General features: G+C 41.6%; 1 long non-coding RNA gene across 1 annotated transcript in view; it reads right to left on the reverse strand.

The window, feature by feature from the left end:
- LOC137850958 (uncharacterized) overlaps positions 1 to 25,464 on the reverse strand; it is a 57,867-nt gene extending 32,403 nt beyond the window's left edge. Inside the window, exon 1 of the long non-coding RNA XR_011092925.1 lies at positions 25,214 to 25,464. This is a non-coding gene — a long non-coding RNA (uncharacterized lncRNA). The remainder of the gene's footprint in view (positions 1 to 25,213) is intronic.
- Between the last annotated feature and the right edge of the window lie 627 nt (positions 25,465 to 26,091).

A 26,091-nucleotide genomic window follows, 5' to 3' on the forward strand; every position in this document is an offset into this window, starting at 1 on the left:
TAGATGCAAGACAAGGACCACAACATCCAGGGGCTGAAGATTTGAGTCCACTAGAACTAAACAGGAATCTGTCCTGACAAATGAAATTGTGTAGATGTTCTGTATTTATGACATACAAGGGAGTCTATTCCGTTCTACTTGATACCTGTGAAAATATGACCAAGTCTCCAGTTTTGAGTACTGAACTTTAAGGAGGAGAGAAAAATAAGAGTAGGGCAAAATAATAAGAAACCAAGCTTCTTGTTCTTTTTGCTACCAATGTAAAAGGGTCATGTTCTACAGCACCTAAATGACTACCTCCTAGTAAAGCAAACACCACCAGGCCTCCCATCTCCCCATAACATAGGTCTGAATACATCAGGTTCATTCAGCTTGCTCAAATGAGGTGAAGACTTATAACAGCAACCATGCTAACCAAAAATATGAATCGACAGTTCAATAAACTTATGTTTTGGCTTTTGTGCTTAATACTCAATACAGGAACAGTTCTGAGAATGCCCTATACAAATAGGCAAATAGATAAACAAAGGAGGATTTTTGTCTTTGAAGATAATTCATAACATATATATAACAAATTTCCTTAAGCTATAAAAGGTTTAGTTTGTAGAAGAAAGTAAGTATTCTCTATACCATCACAAACCTGCTTGCTGCTCTTAAAGTTTGAGGTCTGCTTTTTGTTGAAGGCAATTTTTGTCTATGAATCAGGATTTCCATCAGGAAACCATCAGGAGATGGAGAACAGATTCCAAGACCACCTTTGCTCAGAAAAGAAAGGCCAAGGAGAATGTACCTCCTCTGATAAAGAAGAAGGGTGAACTAGTGATGACAGACATGGAGAAGAATAGAAGGCTGAGATACTCAATTTCTTTACCTCAGTTTTCACTGGTAGTTAGGCTTCCCAAATCTTTCATTTTCCTGAACCTGTAGGTGAAGGCTGGGGGAGCAAAGTCTCACCCACTGTAAGCAAAGAGCAGGTTTGAGACCACCTGATGAATCTAAACAAGTGGAAGTCTATGAAGCCTGATGACATGAATCATAGGGTCCTGAGGAATTAGCTGATGTAGTCTCTAAGCCACTTTTCTCCATTATATTTGAAACATCCTAGCAGTCAGGTGAAATTCCTGGTGACTGAAAAAGGAGAAACACCACTCCCATTTTTAAAAAGGGTAGAAAGAAGGACCCAGGGAACTACAGACCAGTGAGCCCCACTTGTGTGCCTGGCAAGATCATAGAAAAGATCATCCTGCAAGCAGTGCTGAGGTACGTGCAAGACAAAGAGGTGATGAGACAACCAGCATGTCTTCACCAAGAGTAATTTGCGTCTGACTAATCTGGTGTCTTTCTATGACATGGTGACTGCATCAGTTGACAAAGGAAGACCAATTGGTGTCATCTGCCTGGACTTCTGCAAAGCCTTTGACATGATCTCACATGATATTCTGGTCTCCATATTGGAGAGCTATAGATTTGATGGTTGGACCACTCAGTGGATAAGGAGTTAGCTTGAAGGTCACACCCAGAGAGTGGTGCTCAATGGCTCTATGTCCAGGTGGAGGCCAGTGACAAGTGGTGTCCCTCAGAGGTCTGTCCTATAACCAGTACAGTTTAGTATCTTCATCAACAACAGGCAGGGGGATTTTGTGCACCCTCAGCAAATTTACAGATGACACCAAGCTGAGTGGTGCAGTTGATATGGCAGTAGGAAGGGATGCCATCTACATGGACTTGGACATGCTGGAGAAGTGGGCCCATGTGAACCATGTGAGGTTCAACGAGTCCAAGTACAAAGTGCTGCAGCTGAGTTGGGGGCAGTCCCAGACATGAGCACAAACTGGGTGAAGAACTGATTGAGAGCAGCCCTGCAAAGAAGGACTTGGGGGTTCTGGTAGACAAAAAGCTCAACACAAGCCAGCAGCGCATGCTTGCAGCCCAGAAGGCCGGCTGCATCCTGGGCTGCATTAAAAGAGGAGTGACCAGAAGGTCAATGGAGGTGACTGTACTCCTCTACTCTGCCCTCGCGAGGATGTACACCTGGAGTACTGCATCCAGGTCTGGAGACCACAGCACAAGAAAGACGTTTATCTGTTAGAGTGAGTAGGTCCAGAGAAAAGCCACAAACATGATGAATGGACTGAAGCAGTCTCCTATGAAGACAGTCTGAGAGACCAGGGGTTATTCAGCCTACAGAAGGGAACCTCATTGCAACCTTTCAGTACTGTCGTGGTTTAACCTGGCCAGCAGCTAAACACCATGCAGCCGTTCACTCACCCTCCCCCCTCCCTCTCTGGGACGGAAATGGAAAGTGAAGCCCGTGAGTTGAGATAAAGACAGTTTATAAGACAGGAAAATAATAACAACAAAATAATAATAACAATAACAATAATAATAATACAATGGTGATAATAGGAATCATAGAATCATAGAATATCCTGAGTTGGAAGGGACCCTTAAGGATCAAGTCCAACTCTTGACACCGCACAGGTCTACCCAAAAGTTCAGACCATGTGACTAAGTGCACAGTCCAATCTCTTCTTAAATTCAGTCAGGCTCAGTGCAGTGACCACTTCCCTGGGGAGCCTGTTCCAGTGTGCAACCACCCTCTCTGTGAAGAACCCCCTCCTGATGTCAAGCCTAAATTTCCCCTGCCTCAGCTTAACCCCGTTCCCGCAGGTCCTGTCGCTGGTGTTAATGGAGAAAAGGTCTCCTGCCTCTCAACACCCCCTTACAAGGAAGTTGTAGACTGTGATGAGGTCTCCCCTCAGCCTCCTCTTCTCTAGGCTGAACAGGCCCAGTGCCCTCAGCCGTTCCTCGTACGTCTTCCCCTCCAGGCCTTTCACCATCTTCGTAGCCCTCCTCTGGACACTCTCCAACAGTTTCATGTCCTTTTTATACTGTGGTGCCCAGAACTGCACACAGTACTCGAGGTGAGGCCGCACCAGCGCAGAGTAGAGCGGGACAATCACCTCCCTTGACCTACTAGCAATGCCGTGCTTGATGCACCCCAGGACACGGTTGGCCCTCCTGGCTGCCAGGGCACACTGCTGGCTCATATTCAACTTGCTGTCTACCACGACCCCCAGATCCCTCTCTTCTAGGCTGCTCTCCAGCGTCTCATCGCCCAGTCTGTACGTGCAGCCAGGGTTTCCCCATCCCAGGTGCAGGACCCGGCACTTGCTCTTATATAGGAAAGTAATAATAATGTGTACAAACAAGTGATGCACAATGCAATTGCTCACCACTCGCTGACCGATGCCCAGCCTAACCTCGAGCAGTCTGGCCCTCTCCCCCCGGCTAGCCACCCCTATATATTGTTTAGCATGACGTCAGATGGTATGGAATACCCCTTTGGCTAGTTTGGGTCACCTGTCCTGGGTCTGTCCCCTCCCAGCTCTTGCTGCACCCCCAGCCTGCTCGTTGGCAGGACAGAGCAAAAGGCTGAGATGTCCTTGGCTTGGTATAAGCACTGCTCTGGAACAATTAAAACATCGGGGTGTTATCAGTACTCTTCTCATCCTAAGCCAAAACACAGCATTCCACCAGCTACTAGGAAGAAAATTAATTCTGTTCTAACCCCCCCCCCCCCCCCCAAGTCAATTGGCTCAATCCCTAGACTGAGTTTTTCAGGACTTCACCATTAAGTGTTCTCTACAAGAAAGCTCTTGGCAAGTCTATAGCTACTACATAAAAAAAAAAATAATCAAGATAAGGATGGTTTCACAAGCTTCGCCCTGCCTTGTGAAATTCAGCAAACTGCCAACACTGCAGAGATCTTAAGCATTCAGTAACTTTGTGATTCAGAATGAGACCAGACATTTTATAAAGGTGAATGTTTACATTAGGTTCACAGGAAAAACTTTGCCATTTATAGGCAAGATGATACTATAATGGCAAATCCAGCTATTTCAGCATGCAGAAGTTTGAGTTAACATGAATTGAATTCTAGGTTTGTGGGTTTTGTTTCATAGAACCCAGACCAAAATAAAAGCTCTTAAAACAAGTGAATAAAGATTAGCAGATAACTTCCGCCCTGCCCCCCCCCCCCCCCCCCCCCCCCCCCCCACATTCAGCGGGATAGCTTCACTCCATGCTTACATGCTTTGTAGTAAGTCAAATCACAGAATAAATTTCAGAAGGTTTGAAGTTGGAAAGGACCTCTGGAGGTCATCTGGTTCAGGCCTCCTACTCAGGCACAACTACCCAGAAGAGGTTGCCCAGAACCACATACAAGAGACAAGTATCTGAAAGGAAGAGCCCAAAATATCTCTGGGAAACCTGTGACAGAGCTCTAAGCACAATAAAGAAGTGGACACAACTGAAAAGAACCTGGCTCAGGTATCTATAGATATTGATAAGAACATTGAGCTACCTCTTCTTCAGGCTGAAGAGTATCAGCTCTCTCAACCTCTCTTCATAGGAGAGGTGTTCCAGTTCTTTCATCATCTTTGTAGCCCTCCACTGGAGGCCCTCTTTCCAGTACATCTAGGTCTCTTGTATTGGGCAGGCCCAAAACAAGACACCACTACAGAGTTGGTCTCACTAGTGCTGACTCTGGAGGGGGAGGATCCTGCAGGGGGAGGTTCACCTCTTGACCTGCTGGCAATATGTTGCTTAATGCAGACAGGAATACCTTTAGCCTCCTTAGCATCAAGGGCACATTATTGTCTCATGTTCAACTTGGTGTCCACCAGGATCCCCAGGTCCTTTTCTACAGAATTGTTTTCCAGCTGGGTGGCCCACATCACGTACTTGTACTGAGAGTTGTTCCTTCCCAGGCACAGGACTCTGCACTTGAGTTCCATGAAATTTTAGTCAGGCCACCTCTCTAGACTGTTAAGGTCCTTCCAGATGTTTTTATGGTCCTCTGGCAAGTCAGCTACTGCCTCCAGTTTCATGTCATCTGCAGATTTCCCTTCTGAGGGCTCAATCTACCCCATCATTCAGGTGATTAATCTAGATACTTAACAAGACTGAACCCAGCATTGAACTCTAGGATGAGAATCACAAAAAGCTTGAGGTTGAAAGGGAACTCTGGAGGCCATCTGGCCCAAACCCCCCTATTCAAGGAGGGCTACTCAGAGTAGACCTCATGACCTTACTCTTATAGCCAAAAAAATAAGCAATGATTTAAACTATAAAGTTCTGATTGACACCATACACCTCACTGTATCTGTATCCTGGCTTTGTTTATAGAAGCTTTCTGTACATTAACCAGAACACAGCTGAATTTTCCTTCACAGTTTTCCCTAGCAATATAGTGAGAAGTTAACTACATTTGGTGTTGTTTTTAAACGCAGTGACATTTCACAGAAAGCTGTGCTGTGCTTAGGAATGCTAGGGAGAGGTCAGGGCTTTTTCAAAAACCTATTTAAAAGAATAGCTGAGAAAACAAAAAGAATTGGATACTGTATAATAGCTAATTGAAATGCTGCTTCATTTTACATTTCTCTAATGAGGTGCACTATAACACTAACTGAAATAACATCGGGTAACGGGACTACCTCTATTAATCTACTTATAGAGAAGCTGTTCATTAATTAGGGTGGACAGAGCAATCACAGTGTTGCTGAACAATAGCAGTGCCAACTCACATTGTTGACAAGTACCTAATTAGAAATTAATGGCAGAAAGTTGTGCAAATATACATCCCCTATCTACCAGAGAAGGGCTTATTACAGATGCACATAATGAGAGAATCTAAAACATCCATCTTCAAAATATATTCAGGAATCAGTTTAAAAACCATTAACCCTTCATTACCACCTTATACAATTAGCTCAAAGTAGAAGCCTTGTTAAGACTGTCTCATTAGTTCCATTATGACTCTTACAAACTTCAAGACTTTTAGTTACTTGAAGATTATCGTCTTCGTTAAAAGATTTAAACGCAAACAAAAGAATAGCCACACACTTACGAACTCATCAACAAAAAATATCCAAGAGTTTCCCAGAACTCTGACCAAAGCCCACCTGAAAGGAAAATTTTAAGAATTCAGTTTCTCTATAGTAGGGCTAATCCAGTCCAGTGCAACTTGTTTAGAAGTCTTATCTTGCCACCTTAGGACTCCAAGCTATATTAATCTCACAAGTAGTTTTACATAACTAGTTATATGTACGCTTAAGTGTCTTTTTTAATTTGAGGAAAGTTAAGCAACCAAAAAAAATGACATTTTCAGTCATTCAACTCATGCAAGGCACAGAAAACACTTACTTGACAGAAACAGCTTATACATCCGGAAATGCTGATGTGCTTAAAAGATTGCAAGAGCAAGGACTTGATAAGCAAGCATATTGCAGAACATGTCTTATCTTATCCCTTTTTTTTTTTAAAAACTTTTTTAATAAGAAGCCACATTTATTAATCCTCATCTCGTAATATTGAACTAGATAATTAGTCCAATGTCTTTCATAAGCTACATTAATAAGGCCTAGCATCTCTGTTTGTGCTTTGGGAGAAATTCAATAAACAAAAGGACTAAAACTTCCAAAGAACATTGAGAAATATGTCAGAGGCAATTTGTCTTCCCTCTTACAAACACTTAAGACTGTCTTTCTTTTGATATATCCTTAAGGAGGAGGGAGACTTGATCTCTTCTCTTGTTGGTGCTATTTATAGTGTGTGGGTGTTGCTGGCCTGGAATATGTTCCACTGCTCAACTCTGGGGACTGGGAAGGCATATTTATTCCCCTGATTCCCTTAGGCTTCTCAAACAAGGCAGGGATCTTTGTCTTTCTGAAGCCCTGGATATTGACAAAGCCAATCTAACTGAAAAGTAGTATTCATTGAAGTTCTCATGGTTTCATGGTAGTCCAAAACACCTCTTGCTCGCTCATACTCTTGGTTTACATCTCCTCAGACACCACTAGCAGTCCACACTTGTGGGGAATACAACTTTGACAGTACCTCAATCCTTTTGCCTACTTTCTGTTCTGCAGCAAATACACAGGCTTGTCATAAGCCATCTGGAAGGTCTTGCTGATCCTTTCACCGAATGGCTGAGGTTGGAAGGAACCTCTGAAGATCATCTCATCCAACCCTTCTGCCGAGCAGGATCACCTAAAGCACATTGCACAAGATGGCATCCAGGCAGGTTTTAAATATCTCCAGAGGAGACTCCACAACCTCTCTGGAAAACCTGCACAAGGGCTCTGTCACCCTTACAGTAAAAAATTAAATGCCCCCTCATTTTCAGCTGGAATCCCCTGTGCTTCAGTTTGTACTCATTGCCTCCTGTCCCCTCGCTAGGCACAACTGAAAAGAGATTGGCTCTTTTGGCATCCTCCCCTCAGATATTTATACACATTTTTGAGGTCTCCCTGAGTCTTCTCTTTTCCTGGCTAAACAGTCCCAGCTCTCTCAGCCTGTCCTCATATGACAGGTGCTCCAGTCCTCTAATCACATTACACCTTAGTAGCCCTCCTCTGAACTCCTTCTTGTAGTTCTATGTCCCTCTTATACTAGGGGGGGCAGAACTGAACACAGTATTCCAAGCATGGCCTTATCAGGGTTGAGTAGAGGGGGAGGATCACCTCTCTTGACCTTCTGGCAACACTCAAGTGCAGCCCAGGATACCATTGGCCTTCTTTTCTTGGCCACAAGGGCACATTGCTGACCCACAGTCAGACTGCTGTCCACCAAGACTCTGAGGTCTCTCTCTGCAGAGGTGCTCTCCGGCAGGTTCATTCCCAGCCTGTAGTGGTGCTTGGGGTTATTCCTCCCTAGGTGCAGGAGCCTGCACTTGCCCTTGTTGAACTTCATGAGGCTCCTCTAGGCCAAACCCTTTAGCCCTTTGAGGACCCTCTGAATAGTAACACAGCCCTCTAGGGTATCAGCTACTCCTCTGAGCTTTGTATCATCAGCAAACTTGCTGAGGGCTCACTCCATTCCATCGTCCAGGTCATTGATGAATAAGCTGAACAAGACTGGACCCAGTACTGACCCGTGAGGGACACTGCTAGCTACAGGCCTCCAACTAGACTCCACACCACTGAGCACAACCCTCTGAGTTCTGACATCCAGCCAAATGCCAATCCACCTCACTGTCCACTCATCTAGGCCATACTTCCTGAGCTTGTCTACGAAGATGTTATGGGAGACAATGTCAAAAGCCTTGATGAAGTCAAGGTAGACCACATCCAGTGCTCTCCCCTCATCTATCCAGCTAGCCATCTCATCATAGAAGGATATCAGATTGGTTAAACGTGATTTCCCCTTGGTGAACCCATGCTGACTATTTCTGATCACCTTCTTATCCTCCACATGCTTGGAGATGACCTCCAGGATGAGCTGTTCAGTCACTTTTCCAGTGTTGAAGGTGAGGCTGACTGGCCTATAGTTGCCTGGGTCTTCCTTCTTGCCCTTTTTGAAGACTGGCATGATATTGGCTCTCTTCCAGTCCTCAGGCACCTCTCCTGTTCTCCATGACCTTTTAAAGATGGAGAGCGGTCCAGCAATACATCAGCCAGCTCCTTCAGCACCCATGGGTGCATTCCATCAGGGCCCATGGATTTGTGGATGTCAAGTTTGCTTAGATGATCTCTAACCCAATCCTCTTTGATCAAGGGAAAGTCCTACTTTCTCTGAACTTCCTCTCATCTCCAACATCTGAGATTCCTGAGGGCTGGTTTTAGCAATAGCAAATGAAGCAAAAAAGGCATTCATCAACCCTGCCATACTCCATATCATTAAAGTAGTCCTTTGTGCCCATTTTTCACATGCAGATTCTTGGATAGTCTGTCTTAAAGTTTCCTTCAGTTTGTGCTCAGTTTCTTGGTCTGAAAAGACTTTGCCTCTCCAGTTTTCCTTTAAAGATTGTGTTCTTTAGACAGCTTAGTAGGTATCTGATTTCTCACATTCATGAAAAGGGAAATTAAGGCAGCATCTACAACTCATTAGCTACCCAGACACTTTCAGCACACCTGGTTAAACATCAGTCTTGCTGTGAACATGCAGCATCTCAAACTAGTGCAAACTTCCACTTTACTACTTCTAACCTTCAAAAACTTGACCTAGAAATTGAGACTAGCTTTATCTCTTCCCATGTGCACATTTCTTTGAGATAAGGGAATGCCAATACAAAAACCTTCCCTTTAGGGACCTAATATCTTACTCAGAACACATCTTCAATACTGTCTGACTCCTGATCTTTAGCTTTCCTCAATATATTTCCACTGGTTCAACAAACTTTTTTTTTTATAGGCAGAAGCAGCCCTAACTCCAAAAGGACAGCACTTGGATTTTGGATTAGATTTTGGGAGTAACAGGGAAAGGCAGGTGGTGGTCTTCATCCATATTTTGGAGGAAACCAAACCAGCTGCTTCCAGCTCTGTCCTGTGCTACGCAGCTGCTATAATACTCACCTGGATGGTCCTGAACCCTTGCCTTAGGTGCTTGCTTTTCTTTTACCTGAAAGAATGGGCTGGATATCTCCTGTGAGCCTGGCAAACAAACCACTCTGAATTATCTGATCACCACTTACACTGAGTAACTGAAACCCAGATTTTTCAGCTTTTAACTTTTTAAAAGCTTGCAAGAGGAAGACTTGCAGCACTCCAGCATAATTTTAAGACCTTTCTATACATCAAGTCCAATAAGTCAGTCCACTCTTTCAGGATTTGGCACATCTTTTGTCTGCTGCATATCACTGTGACCTCCCATCCAGGCACTGTGTCACTTAGTTACAAAAGAACTGATACAGACTTTTCTCCTGCTCTTTGAAACTGAGCTGGGAAAGAAGATAAACCTATATTCGACTTAATGCCAGAGCCCAGTTTGCTTCAACCTTGAAATTAAAAGACAAAAGGGGTAGTTTGAGGAAGAAAGTCAAACAGAATGCTAACTGTGAATATGCTCTCACCAATTTACATTTTGGTATTAATCTGAGCATTTCCCTGTGTTTAAGTGCCATAAAGCTTCACTTCATTATTTGCAGTTAACTGTAACACAGCTAGAAGATAATGATTCCTCACTGTAAATTAGATGCTATTACATGAGTTGTTTCAGATTGGCATCTTGACATTAAAAGATAGTTATATTTTTAGAAATAGCCAGGAAATTTGCTCTTTTACTTTGAAAACAGTAAGCAAAATTTTGCTCTTTCGAAATGCATACATCCATGACTGGCTAAACAAGCCAATTTCCCCATGGACATGCATCATTTATCAAACATCCTGGAGAATCTGATCCTTCAATCCCCGTCATGCAACAGTCCCACTGAGATGGGTAGGGTCAATCTCAGAGCTACAGGATCAGGCTTTTGCATTTGATACAACTTTAACAAGCAAACAAATATTTTGCAGAGTACACTGAATCTACTCTCCTAAAATATCCTGAGCTTCCGATGGTGACCTTTAGATAACCTTGCTGAACTATCCTGACAATTTGACAATAACCTCCACTCTTAGAAATTCAAAATTGCAAGTAGAGATTGTAAAGATGATCTCTCTCTACAATGTGAGTGTGGTATGTTTATCTCAGAAAAAGCTCATCCTAAAGGGCACATCTAGAAGAGCTAAAAAAGTATAGAAATAAAAAGGAATTGATGTTCAAAAGAGATAGAGAACAAAAAAAAAGAACATGAGCTGCAGTCAGAGACAAGTAAAAGTAATGTCATGGGCCACAAAACATATGAAGCCTAGTAGTCCTGCCCCATCCAGTTAGTGCTTGATGGGACCTGTGGCTTGGAGTGAAAGCAGAAGGGGATGGAGTTATGTTCCTTCTTATGCTTAAGCAGCCTGACATCGCACCAGAAGCTACCATCAGGAGCTATTTTAAGCAATTTTTTCCCCTCCTTTTTCGCACAGCCTTCGGTAGGCCCTTGCATCTGTTTATATTAGTATACTTGCATAAGTATTTATGCAGTAAATAGGGATAGAATTTGGAATAATAAATTTTATTTTTTGTAAAGTCTTGAGGTACTTCTGAAGATGTTATCAGAGAATAGCATAGTTAACCACCCAAGGAGAAAATACTTCACCTAATTAACATCTTTGGATGACCCAGTACTGGTCTTGGACAAAGACCAGCAATATAAACATGATAAGACTTATGAACACTTCTTTCACAGTATTTAAGGTGAGAAAGTTTTCCACACAGGCAACAAAGAACTCTTTGGAAGTCCTTAAGTCTTCAAATTCCTTCAGCAAGCCACTGCCTATGGATCAGATCTGCCACAGGGGTCATGAACAATAGCAATCAATGTGAGCCAGCAGCATTCCCTAGCAGCACAGAAGGTGATATAGTAATCCTGGAGTGTTTTTGTCAGAAAGGAAACATTCCTCTTTGCTAAACACACAGACTGTTTAGAAGAGTATGCCGTCACAAGCTGCCCAATACATCAGTAAACTGGAATGAGTTCAGCAGAGGGCAGCCAGAATGTTGAGTGCTGGAGCATTGCCTTGTGAGGAGAATTTAAAGAAAAGCTAGTTCAACATGTAAGCAAGGCAGCTTTGGGGACACCTGACATGAGTCCCTCAGTACTTACAAGGCTACCCAATAAACAGAGTAAAGCTCTTCACAGCAGTGCATGGTGAGAAGATAGCAGGCACAAACAGAAATGAGAGGCATACTGAGTGCAAGGAGAAACCCTTTATTCCTGAGGACAGCCAAACACTGAACAAGATCAACCAAGGAGGCTGTGCAGGCTCTGTCCTTGGAGGTTTTCAAGACCAGAAAGCCCTGAGCAACCTGATCTGGTGTCACAGTTCACCCTGCTTGGAGCAGTAAGCTGCACTAGAGACCTCCCAAGGTCCTTCCCAGACTCAAGAACAAGCCTTTTTAACCATAGAAGCCAACATTTCACTTAAGATACACTTATGTACCCTTGTAGGCAGTCCATAGCTTATGGTGAATTGGGGTGGGGGAGCTGACAGCATTCAGTGCTTATGGCACAGCAGAGCTTCCAGAAGAAAGAAAAAAATCACAGGCTTATATTTAGCAAGTGAGCAATGAAGCAAAATGGCATAGCAAATGCTGACGGTAGTGGTGAGGCTGTGGGGGTGGGAAGGGGGCGTGAAAACTGGCAAGAGTTTCAAGAGTGAGTTTTGGTATTTCAGTTCGAGAGGTAAGGACTAGATGCCTGTTACACCCTCTGCAGCAGGTACTGAAATTCCAATGCTGCAGAAATTTAAACACCATCATCTGTTCTTTCTCCCATCTCCCACCCCTGTCTCATTTGAAAAATATTTACAAGGGGATGAAAGGCCACCTTCAGACATGTGACCATAGCTGCATGCTGATGCTTTCTATAAATATGGGTTTGCTGAAGTGCTAAGATACGTTTTACTGCAGTATGGCATTATGGCTTCTGTTTAGCAAAAGCTGTTTCCTTTCTCTTTTCAGACCCCTGCTAACCTTGGCATCTGGCTCTTAGCTACATGACTTTTTTGCCCTGCCTCTCCAAAGCAGAGGAAAGCAAATAATCTCAAGCCCAGCTGTTGCTGTAGACTAGGTTTAGGTAAGTTTAATATAGAACCTGATCAGAATTAATACAGAAGTGATTTAAGAAGTCTGATGATTCCAGTCTATATTTGGGGTGTTTCAAATTGTTGTGTTTAGTCATCATTCACTGTGTTTCTGGTTGGATTCACACAGGGCTCTCTGGTGCATTATTAAAATGGCTTAGACAAAAGGCATTTTTTCTTCCTTTTCTCAACTTTTCCTTTGTACTCATTTCAACTGCCCTGCCATCTTCATATGTGGTAGGCCCATATGAAACTTGATTGCCCTTGGATACCAGATATGCATGGCTCTTCAGTGGTGGCTAAAGGCTTGTGGAAATAACTATTTTTAACTGTTCCCCAAATAAAATCTTTTCCAGCTGCTCCATATAAAGGAACAATTCCAGTTCACCTTACAGGGAGAAACTTGGTTACTCTAATTGTAGGAAAGGGATTGCACAGACATGTACCAGAGTAATTGTTTGTATTTAATACCAGTAAGCTCAAAACAAAATGCCTGAAACATCTAAAAAAAAATCTACAGTCAGTTATGCATACAATCAGACAAAATGTTGTTCTGCCTGCTTGCACCATCATCTTTCTCCACTTAGAACTCAAAGTCAATAAAACATATTCAAGAGTTTTAAGGAAAAGAAAAACCAGACAAACCAGAAAACCAAAATTCTGCCTTCCTGTTTTTTCCCCTTTGCTGTCACTATGCTATTTTCCTTTGCATTTCTCTCCTTTAAAGTGAAAGCAGAACTTGTGTTTAGCTTAGTTTTATTTGTAAAAGGTAAAAGTGTCATGTAATTGTTACTGAGCTTGTTCAATTCACACACCATGTTCTCAGGAGGCCTAAGCTGATCACCATGAAGACTGAATTAAGACTACACAGAGTTAGGATTCTGGATGTGCCCACCCATGAAATAACCTCACACCAGACCTAGCTGCAGAAATTACTTCTAAATTCTATTTGTGTAGAGGTCTGCTTGCTTTGGCATCTATGCAGATGTGCACTGGTGGTTTGGCTAACATCCAAGCATGGGGTTTTCTTTTTAAAGCATCTTCCCCAAAACATCTGCTTTGGACACTGCTGGAAAGAGACCTGATGGACCTATGGCATAGCTGTTTTTATGCACTTTGAGGGCCAGTGCTCACACCACATTTAATCAAGTTGCAGCTAGAGAGTTCATTCCAAGAGGATACAACTCAAATACATTTTGAGTCATTACACAATATGTGCTGTAAAAGACAAGGATTTAAATCCTTCTCAGGAACTAATCACAGAATCACAGAATTTCTAGGTTGGAAAAGACCTCAAGATCATCGAGTCCAACCTCTGACCTAACGCTAACAGTCCCCACTAAACCATATCTGAAGCATTGCAGATAGACATGTGAAAGGAACAACTAGAAGCAACATAAGGTCATAAGCAAGTGAAGATTTATTCCAGAAGTTTGGAATTTTATCAGTGAGAACAGGCTTAGTAATTGGATATCTTAATTCCCTTTCTTCCAGTATTTCATTTGTAAATATGCTATTCTAATGCACAATACTTTTAAAGACACAAGACAAAGGTCTCAAGTAAGCCTGTACAGTTTAACTTCATCCAGTAGTAAAAAAAAAAAAAAAAAAGGAAACAAAACAGTAAAAGATAACTGAAAGAAGAAACCATGAAAACAAAATCAAAAAGGTAGAAACAGGTATACAAATTCAACCTTGAAATAAGATGCATTTTCCTAGCTGTGATGATTAGACATTGAAAGAGCTTATCTGGTAGGTGGCATAAACAGCATAGACTGGAGTCTTTAAAGATTAGATGTCTAAGATAACCTCAATCCAATGTGGGGGAAAAAAATCTAAGGTCCGTGGACAAAATTAATAGATCACCAGAACAGTCTCTTCTGACCTTAGAATCCGTGAACATGTAGATATCCTCATATCCCCTCCTCCACTAACCATGCAGGAGACAGTTTCAGACTCAGCAAGGGGCAGGGAGCAGTTCCCTTCTCCTGAGTTCTGGAGCATGCTGCCAGACAGGAGCTCACGTGAGCCTCCATAACCTCACAGAGGAACCTTGCACCTACATGCAGTTAACAGAAAAGACTTCCTCACTCCACCACAGGATGGATCTATTCCAGGGCTTCCGGATGGATATATTCCATGGCTTTCATGTCATTTCTTGTTTTCTCCCCCCTTCCACCACCCTCCTCTGCTAATACAACCAACTTGCTGAATGCTGGACTGGGTAGGCCAGTGCTATGAAAGACTACAAGGAACCTATTTCTCATGTGTCTGACTATAGACCAAGCTGAATACCATGCTTAGGAGCAGGAAAAAAAAAAAAACATTTTCCCCAGTTGCTTTAACCTCTGAGTGAAGGGGATTTATTTATTGGCAGAATCCAGCATATGCCACCTCAACAATTTCCCTGCTATTTCAGGAGTCCTACATTCTGGGAGTGGTCATACTTTTCTCTCTGCCTGCAGCAAGTTTGTTTTCCAGGGACTGAACTGTCCTGGGCTAACAGAAGTCACTAGACACAGATTAAGTCATCTAAGGGAAACTGGATAGCTTGAAACATACAACAAATCAGCTCACCTGACTACTGGGTTGTTGTAGCTTAAGCCCTAAAAAAAACCTTTACAAGCTGCAGGCTTACTCTTCACTATAGCTTTCTTACCAGTCAGAAACAAAGCAAACAAAGCAGCAGAAGGAAGGCATAGTGCTATTCCTATGAATCATTCCCCCGTTCTACTGCATCTCCATTTGTGTTTTACATATGACATTAAGGCCTTTTGAGAGTGTCTAGAATCACAGAGCAAGTGACAATAGTATCTTAAAGACTCCTGAGTATATAAATAACATGTTTCATACAAGTCTTCCCGTAGCATACATTTACATAACTTTAGAAAAAGCCCATGACAATTTACCTGCCTCACACTGCTCTTCAAAACGCTAAAAGAAATCTTTTCAACTTTCAAACTTTTGGGAAAATGAGTATGTGAAAGATTAAACATGCTGTGAAGCAACTGTTTTCCTGAAGCTACTGGAGACCTAAAGATATTTTATCTTTTTCATTCCACACACCACCCCCCTCCCCCCGGCAGTGGTTTGGACAAGTCCTATAGTTAAGTTCAGGTTTTGCATTCACCACAGATATGGGCAGCCACCACCCCAGGGCTCCATTTTACTTTATTTTCAAGCTATATCCCCCAGCACATCTCCAGGCAAGATAAAGAGTTTGGGAAAGTATGTATGGCTACCAAGTGTTACAACTGACGCCCTTCGTTTCAGCAAGGACTGACTATATACAGCAAAATACTTCCATGTCAATAGTAGAAGAAAGCTCTCTAAAACAGAAACCAGTTATTTTGCACCAGTTTTAAGAAGTGTTGTGAGAATACTTATGATCTAACCATCTTCAACCCTGGACCATCTCAGTGCCTCAATGTTCAGGCATACATCTACCTCAACCTTCTGTGGCTCTTGAGGTCCTGCAGTCTTTTTACAGCAGGATGAAGCCTGGCGTAAGCCATTTTGTCAGACTATTTTAGGCTCAGTAGTCTCATGTAAGAGCTCATGGGACACTTGTCCCTGGACAGAGCCCCACAAGAGAACCTCCTGGCAAGGATAACTAAATACATGGGGTAGGGAAGGAGGACACTGACACACTGGACAGCCCCCTGCTACTGTGAAGCTCCTATTGTCCCAGAGTCCCTTAGCCAACCATTGGTAAACTTGAACTCTCACCCTCCAAGAACTGGCCAACACTTCACAATAAAGCTACAACATGCCTTTTCTTAACATGTTTTTAAGTCCGTTTGTCAAGTTTTTCTACGTAGACCTAAAAAAAAAAAAAAACCACAACAAAAAACAGAACTTGTACCACTTCAGTCCCCAAGTCCAGATACATCCACCACAACCACAGAGAAGCACAACGTGCTTTCTCTTCAAGAGCAAGAAACACCATGGCTGCCCACAAAATAAAAGTTAAACTTTTATTTAACAGTGAGAAAAAGAATAAAAACACAGGAAAGTAGCCATGTGGTAAATGTTAATAGGCTTTGTTGCCAGCTGCACAACAGTGGGGCAGGTTAGGGTCCATCAGTTTGTATGCCTACCTTCACCTCTGCACCTTCTTGGCCTGTACATATCATCCAGTGGCACAGAGAACTTAAGAAGTTTTTAATCACCTCTATCCTCCTGCAGTGTAGTTTCAGTTTATAGACAAATGATACCCAGGAGATTGTTGCAAATCCATTTTTACTAATAATACCAGAAAAAAAGAATAGAGCCTCCAGCAATTCAGATATCGTGGCTGTGAGTCAGAAGGAAGATCTACACTGCTCACTTCTGTAGCTTTCCCAAGAAACATTTCCAACTACTTTTCAACTCTCAGGACTGATCAGTCACTGAAAAATACTCAGAGTATCAAACAGTTCTGCATGCCTTTGGTTTTGAAGCAATATAAAAAGTTTCTCACCTTCCTAAAACAGGAGGAATTGCTGTTTAATGATAATGGTTATTGAGAATTAGTGCAAGTTAAGTTTTCTTTGGCTCCTACTCATTTGCTATTATGACCCCAGAAACTGGTCCAGACCGTAGGTAAAGCTTCAGTTTAATCTCTTACCGCTTTAACCAGTGATGTGATGCCCATGTCTTATCTCAGGATGGTGTTGTTTGATATATCCTTCTTCCATCCTCAGAGGGTTCCTACTGAGAGCTGTCCTACTTGCTGGACAGGGATTGGGGCTTTTTTTTTTTTTTTTTAATATTTCTTTAATGGTTTTTGAATGGCCACAGCCCGGCTCCCCATGTAGTCTTGACCTGGGTCAGCATATTTGATTCTTTTTTCATCCCTGCAGTAACCAGGGCTCTGACACCGCTGTTCAGTCTCTTCATTGTAACCCCTATCACAGCTCTGCAGCTTCCTTTGCACTTGGAACACTGGAAGTATGAGGTCAAAGACAAGAACAAATAGAGAATTTCAAACCCTGCTACTGACCCTGGAGTTCAGAAGCTGCCTTTGTCAGGCCAGAGGGGCACTGCCAGTAATGAGGACAGCCATATCTCCCTGCTACAGTGGGCAGGGACTGGCCACATGCTTATAACACAAGTGTTTTTTTTTTTTTTTTCCTCTTCACCTTCTTGTTTCTCTGACTGACCAACTATATTTCAGACAAATGCTTGATAACATTTTGCAGTTTGCTGTGTTTATCTGTTAAGAGGAGATGCTGAAAGTCCTGGGAATAATGCATCAACCATAATAATCAACACTGGCTATGCTGTCTTTTACATCTCTTTTGGAGGAAGACTCCTGTCTTGCAACAGGTTGAGCGTTTGACAGCCTTCCATGGAGAAGGAGACCTTTTATACAAGTTATTTAAGCCAGAGTTTAGGAAAAAAAAATAAGATTTAATACTCATTTGTTTTTTTTTGAAGTGATTTCATATAACAATGTAAGGAAGAGAAATAAAACATCAGATATTTTCCAGCAAACTAAGTGATGTTAAGTCACCCTAGTAGTTTTATCTGAGCTGTTTCCAGAAAACATTGTCTTCCTTTATATATCTTTAGATTCAAATGGAGGAGTCATCGTTAGGCATGACTGTGGCCAAAATATCTACTAATCACAATTTCAAGGTCTCTTCTGGTATGTATTCTCATTTATCACCTCATTTATGAGGTCTGTCCATACCAAACATCTATTTCTTAAGTTTGCTCCTTCTTTTAATCAGTATCAGCTGATAGAGAACCCTCAAACTTCCGTCTAGAAATTGCCTTCTTTCAAGATCATATCCTACAATTTGTGTTGGACTTATTAGCTTCTATAAAAGAAAGGTGCACTACCATTTCATTGCCTTGAGTTCCTGTGTAAAATAACTCAAACTTTGTTTTTCTCCCCTTCATTACCTTCTTCCAACTCCTAATCTTTTCTTTGTGCTCTCTGCTGTCTTCCATTGCTTATTGCACTCCAGCTCTGCTCCTTACTGCTCATAAACCTTCTGCAGCCCTCTGGATTTTAGCAACTTCATTCCAACTGTGCATCAGCTAAGTATAGCAGGGAAGAGGCAAGATATATGAATAAAAATCTGTGCTTTGTAAAGCCCTCAGCTACAGAGCTCCCCTTGCACCCCGAAGATGCATGCAGTCACATACAAGATTGATCAGCAAGTAGGGACTAGAAGGGGAGTAATAACATCTACTCACCAGCAGCAAACAGGATATTCTGAGAATTTATCACATGTGTGAACACTTATCCAAGGATGTACAAACTGATTTTTCCCCCCCCCCAGGTATTTAACTAATCCAGGCAAAACCCTTGGCTCCCTTTCAAAGGCCATCTTTTGCCAGATTTGCACAGAATCCTCTTAAAGGAATTATGAGTTCCTTTATGCAGGGATGAGGGGAGGAAAATAAAAAACAAGAATGTTTTCTCTTAGCTTGTTCTTTGGCTAGCATAATTCTACTATTTCTCAAGTTAATCAAAGTTGACATGAGTAGGACAAATGGGAAGATCTTAACTTGAATAATTACAAACTAGAAAATGGTAAGCAACTGAGAACGATTTAAGAACATTTCTTAAAATGAAAACTGCTATGTAACACTTACAGCAAGTTCAGTGTCCCAGTATAATTCCTATTATCACTGCTTCAGCAAACAAAGATTTTACCGTAGCTAAAACCAAGCAAAATAGCATAACAAACAGGAAGGTTAACACAATGATAATTTTTGGTCGGTATTACCTTTTAGTATCCTGCTTGGGAGGCACTTTATAATAGAGACAGAATATCCCTGTGGTTTTCCTCTGCTGCTCTTGTCAACCAGAAAGTAGAGTTTATTCTCCTAATAGAAAGCACAACTGCCTGCTTCAATCTCAGGTGCATTAACAGTGTAAAAAAAATGCTTTCAAATGAAGGGGAAAAAGTGATAAATAAAAATGAAGTAGTAAAACCACATAATCATATGCTTTTGTGGCCATTTTTATAGTTGCAGACAGTGCCCTGGAGGGCAGTCACAGAAGTAAATACATTTTTGTATGTCATAGAGGTTATAATACTGCTAACTGAAGCAACAGCATCAGTTTAAGATAAAAGTCATAACAGAATACCTTCAGCTTTTAACACTCCTATGCACAGCTCAAGAATACATGATTCAAGACATCCATATTAGAAAAACATTCTTCCAATGTACTGAGATTACTGCTGCCAGGAAATTATTTCAATTCCATTTCACTTACAGCTTCTGACAATGTTAGTGACAGCCATGTCACAGAGCATTAGGTAAAATTGTGAGAATTAATTACATGCTATTTGTTTAACTTCTCTTGAGATCTGCCTCTGGTCCTTCTGTTTGACAATTCATTGGCTCACCTCAATCATCTTTTTTTTCACTTGTATTGTGCTACCCAGCCCCACGTGTGCATTAAGCACTTATCTCCTTTTGTTCAAGAAAGGAGAAAATTTAAACAAATGTAAAACCCTTGAAGTGTTTATGCTCCATTAAAACTTAATTCTGCTTTTAATCCTGGACCAGAGTCTTGATAGATTCGTTCATATTAAATAGACCTTAGTATAGAAGTTCTTAGAATAGAAGTCTCTGCAGTCTTCCTGATGAGGCTAATGGAGGAAGATCCTACCTAGCATGAGTAAGGGTATTGATTTCTGTTCCCACTATTTGATTTTACATTATTACAAGCATTCAAAACTATTTTATATCTTCCTTCTCACTTTCTTCTTGTTAGCTACCTTGTCACAGTTTACAGTTATACAGTATTTACAGAATATATTATGGGCAAGCAATAACTACAGAGGACAGAGTTATTTAGGGAGAAGAAAGCCAAAGGAGAGGAAAATGAAAAAGCTATTCTTCTTGATTGTTAGAACACAGCTGTTTGGCTCAAATATTACTACTGCCATGCCAGTCTATTTCTGTCTTTGACTGTCAGACCCCATATACAGCTTCAACAGTTACCTAGTGATAAGCTGCAACATTGGTATGGCATTGCAGTACATTAGTACAATTTGCTACAGATGCAATACTCAAAAAAAAAAAAAAAGCATCATTGAAAAATTGTCAATGCACCATGTACCTGTTTTAAAAAAAAATGCTCAGGTATCTACCAACATATCTCAGGCCCACTGGTTCAGTTCCCACTTCTCAGAAAGAAATCCAGCCCCTGTGAGACCAGACAAGCAATAAACATTCAGCCAAGCCACAGAGTTTTCTGATGCATAGCATAATATGTAGTACTTAATGGCTTTAAGCACTACACTGTCTTTTTTTAAATTACTTCTGTTCTTTGTATGAAGGCATGATATGACTTTGCAAGAAGCCTTATTGTCTAGTGACCTGCAATGCCCAAGCCTCCCCCTTTGTATTTGTCAGCCATGAGGGGGGAGTCACCAGCAAATGGTGACTCCTTCCCCTCTTGAACCAGAGCTGCACTCAGAGCAACCTCACACATGATAGATCTCACTTTTGTAGATCCCCAGGGTGTTTGCTCTGGGGTTATCAACAAGAAGAGGCCCCAGGTGTCCCCAGCCAGCCAAGCACTGTTCTCTTCCCATGATTTTCTGCCATCCAGATAAGACAGTTGTTCCTCTTAAGGGCTGCATACTAACAGTCAGGACAGCATCTTGCCTGTAGCACAGGCATCTGCTCCCATTGCTGCAGGAGCCACACATCAGCAGAGCCCCACTCATCTCTGCCAACTCTGACACTGCACCAACTGCTGCCTGCCTAAACCCAATAAATCATGGGCTCAGACAACTCCCACAAACACCCTCAATGAGTGCTGAAAGCAATGGGGACAGCAGAGAACTGATTTTTGCATTTGTCATCCCTGCACTTGCACCAGCCTTGACTGCTGCCTCATCATACTCTGTCCTGCAGAGGAACATGTTCCCAGGGAGATCAAGCTGTGCCTTCTGCCGAGGACAAAAGGCACATGGGATGACCAGACTGATTGCCACACAGATTTTCTTTCAATTTTTTTTTCCAGAAATACAATGTGTTTTCATTAGAACCAACACATATAGTGGAGGTCTGATTAAGCCAGCAGCCCAAGATGGTTCTTCTGCTCAGCTGCCCCATGACATCTCAGGTACTGATCAGGAGCTGTCCATGCTTTGCTGCCCAACAGATGAGTGTGAGAGAGACATTTCATCTGTCCCAGGATGGTAAGCCTTACTGGTAGGCTGTAATTTTTAAAGCTCCGTTGCAATAGTCACCTGAACACAGAAACACAAAATGCTGCTTTCTCTCCAGACAGGAGATGGCAAAAGGAAGGTGAAAGAAGAAAAAAGAAGATTAATTGTGATCTTGCCAGAAAAAGCCACCTGGATTTAAATCCCATCACTAATACCTATCCTGTAATTTATAAGCTTTCAACTGATGTGATGCATGTAGAAACAACAACATATCCCAATGCATCAGAGTGCCTGCAGGTCCACACTGTAGTGCTTTGGATGTGAACAGCAAGAATTGCTGGCAGGATAACACATGAATGAGGACAAATGACTCCATAAACAGACTCCCTATGCATACCCACAAAGGCATTGAGATCCACAGCCCCACTGTGATAGTCATCCACAAAACTATATACTTTTCTACATAAGAATCATGACAGAGTCCATAATTATTTATTGCCACATGCCAGTCTCTAAGAGAATTAAAGGTAAAGTGTGTTCAGCAGCACTGCAACTGGTCTGCACATACAGAACCAAAGACAGCTGCACCACCATAGCCTGTGAATCAGGCCACTTTTGAGCTAGAGGCTACAAATAAGACAAGCGTAGGATCACCTAAAGCAACTCTGAAAACCATGAAAATAAAAAAAACAACACACAATAATATCTGCTAGAAGCAACAGATTGTCTATTTTGGGTCAGGATAATTTAAGTAATAATTGCATTCTGAGCAAAGTCTGACAGGTGATAAACGAAAAAATAAATCATAACTGACTGAACTTGCTCAGCAGCACTAGGAAACTTCCCTCATGGAGAGGGAAAAGGGGAAAAAGCTGCCACCTCCTCCTCTAATAAAGAAGGATTTGAATTCTTTATTGCAGCCTGTTCAAAATGCTATCCTTCTTGAAGACAGCATTACACAAACTTTATGTAAACCTATTTTCTTCTGGATTCATCTGTCTTTAAGAACTCCCTTCCATTCTGTGGCTCCACGTGAAACCTCAGCTTCCATCCGTTCCCTCTGCAAACACTCACAGCCAGCATTACACCAGACATCAAACAGCTGCCCACCTTTAATTGCTGCCAGCAACCATCAGGACAGGGAAGAGGGAAGTGCACATTCATCAAGCTGCATCCAGCAATGCAAGGCAGGTAACTGTTGGCTGGCCAGGCTCCCACATGCCTCCTCCCTTCCCCCAGGAGGCTGCTGGAGATGTACTCTGGTGAGCACCTTCGTATTTTTTCCCCAAACAGTAAAAAGTTGGTCATGGCTCACCTGGACACCAAGTTATATTGCATTAACTTTTCTATACAAAAGGCACGCAGCTCTAGAGAGGAGAGGGAAGGCATTCCTCCTCTCACAGGGTCAGGCTGTGAATGAACAGGTACATTTGAACAGCTTGAGCACTAATTCAGGAAGGTCTGCAAAACGGTAAGTTGTTGTAAACACATACAAAGATGGAGAGATTTCAGCGTGACATACAACTTCTCTTTCAGTTACCTTAGATATCGAACCCTTCATCTGAAAATGAACTCAGCACACAATTCACAGACAAATCCCCAGGGTGTTATTTAAGGGCAGGAAGTATAAATAATGCATAAGAATAACAGCTGGAGTCTCTGGCTGGCATGGGGTGATTCAAGTTTCATGTCCTCAGACTCTGAATTTGGCCTGCAGAGTCTTATTGCAAGTTCTGCACTGAGGTATTTGTGACACTTCACTGCCACCAAGAGCTTCCAAACCCATATTGTGCCTTTTTTTTCCCCTCTACAAGCCTTTCCCCTGACTTCAGGGGAGAAGACACTGAAAATAACAATGAAAAAATGCTATTTTGTTTAGAGACATTCTTTCCCCATGTCACTGCAAGTTTTCCTTTCCCAGACTGTTATAATATTTCATTACATTGGGAAGGAAGTATCTCACTTCTAGGGCTTCCTGTGCTTGTTTAATGTCAGTGACTCTTATTGCTGATACAAAGATTGTTATGATTAAAGTGAATCAGAAGTTCAAGAAACAGGGATAAAGAACATATGATATTGTTTGTTCAGGAGCAGAGGGATCATTACCAAGAACAGATTGTAGTAATAAAAGCCAGAAGACAAAAAGAGGAAGCCTGTACTGAAGCATATCAGGATGGTCAGTAGCAACCCATACCCAAAGGCATTTCATGAAGTGGAGGCCTATTGCAGACTGCAAAGTCTTTGATGAACTCTCATCCTAAGCACATATCCAACAGTTGTTGAGACATTGTCATCTTTTATGTAGAGCCACAGCACTCTTGCATTCCCACCCACTACACAGCCCTGATGTTTCACATGTGAGAAAAAGGAGCTGAAGCTGTCCCATAAGGTCTGGTCACTCAACCTGCCCACGCTCCCTCCAAGTCATGACATAGACAACTTAAGAGACAAGTGACAAAGCACTATAGTTTCAAAAAAACAAGCCCTTCCAAAAATACTAATTTTGCTTTTTCTTTCGTAGGAGCATATGCTTATTATTTGGTAAGATTAAAAGTGAAATGCTCAGCAAAGTTACCAGCTATGATGGTATCTGGGCTCTTTACGGCATTGAAAAGAAAGTTTTTCTTTCTAATCTTTTATTTTGAACATGTGACTAGTGATATTTCAAATAGGTAAGTACTGCTTTATTAAAAAAACAGTAGGCTTTTGGGAAATTTAATATTTGTTTCTATAATTACTGCTAACACAGGAACACTAAAATAAAAATAAAATAAAATCCACTCTCTAGTATAAAACATTGTTTCCTGGGGAAATTTCTAGTGACTTTGAAACCTTGCATTACAGGACACAGTAAGCCACTTAGCTAGACCCTAATTACACATTTCCAGACCATGTAGAAAACATTTAGATGATAATTTCCTTCTATGACTTTTCCTTATTTGATTAATTCATAATGACTGAATCAGAATTTCCTCCTTGCTTAATCTTGAGATAAATCTTATTTCTGCAGCTTAGAGATTAGGATAATTCAGATAACTTTGTATTTCTGATATTTTATAACCATAACAAGAGAAACAAACTTTGTATGTTGTTTACTTAATTAACCAGATGTCAAGTAGTTATTAGTTGTGGAATGGATAACAGTAACAAGTTACAAAGAAAAATATCATCATAAACTACGTAAAAATAACAGTTATTAATCAAACACTGTAGAACAATGCCTGAAGACAAATATCTCATAGAAGGCCACTGTTCTAGCAACACACAAATTCAGTCCTTATCTACAAGGAGTTTTTTAGTCTTTAGATATATGAGACTAGCAGAAGAAAAGGATAAAATTTATAATTAAATAAGATAAGTATAACAAGCAGAACAACACTCATACTTTTGTCTTTTTTTTCCCTTTTAAGCCTTTGGTCCAGGACTTTGGAAAACAGCATCTGAATACAGAAGAAAACCTGGTGAAGAACAGGAAAATAAGGAGAACAGACAGAATAAGAGGGGAATTAGCCTAGTTCACAGAAAGAAAGAGGAGTGTCTCAAAAAATAGCCCATTCCCACAAGGCAGAACAGCCCCCACAACCACAGCAGATGTTCTGAGCCTGCTACCAGCAACCACAGTACCTTTTCCTGGCACTCTCTACTTCCCAGTCCTTAGGGTACAACTTCTTCCTGGATTATCCCCAGACTGTACCAGCCAACATAGCTAAAATAGCAAACGTGGCCCACAACTTCTAAATGTCTCACCAAGGTTGCATTCTGCTCTCTTGTAGCTTAGGGTGGTAAGGAAATGAGTGGTCCCAGCTGGAGCTTGTAGCCTCACCAATGGTACGTGATGTAGCACAAATTGTTTTCCCATCCTTCACAGGTGGGAAGAGAGCTCATCATGTTATTAAGGGAAATATGCTGAAGAACTTGGTAGAGTCTTATTTAAAGATACATAAATGTTGCAACAACTAAGACAAGCAATTAACCTATGCTTAGTTAGTATAAATGTATATAACATCCTTGTGAGGTTCTGTATTTTTCTTCTTCAGTGTTCTGACTGATAAGCTGGTGGAGTGTGAGCGTATTAGGGGTCACTATCTAGTCCAAAAGGGGCAAATGAGTGTAGACATGTGTGCACGTAGAGAGATGGATAGTACAGTAGATGCAGTTATAGCTAGTTGAAAACACTGTGGGAAAAGAAATGTTAGCTTTGAGCTCCAAAGTGTTATTCTTTCACTTTCTGGCTGGGAGTAGGAAGCAACTTGGTAATTTTTAGAGCTCTAATTAAAAATAAAAAATAATAATATAATAATAAAAAATAAATAAATAAAATAAAAAAGAGGCTGTGTAGCCATTTAGGTATCAAAATGGTAGGTACCATTTAGCCATCCATACATAAGGTAGAGCTAAAATCATTTATCTTGGGTACCAACAAGCTGTAAAGCAACATGAGCTCTTTGGGTTTCCTCAGTGCATGGATACCATGCCTGAATGGTGTTCTTATACCTGTGACT

The sequence above is a fragment of the Anas acuta genome, chromosome 2 (genome assembly GCF_963932015.1).
Source record: "Anas acuta chromosome 2, bAnaAcu1.1, whole genome shotgun sequence".
Classification (NCBI taxonomy): Eukaryota; Metazoa; Chordata; class Aves; order Anseriformes; family Anatidae; genus Anas; species Anas acuta.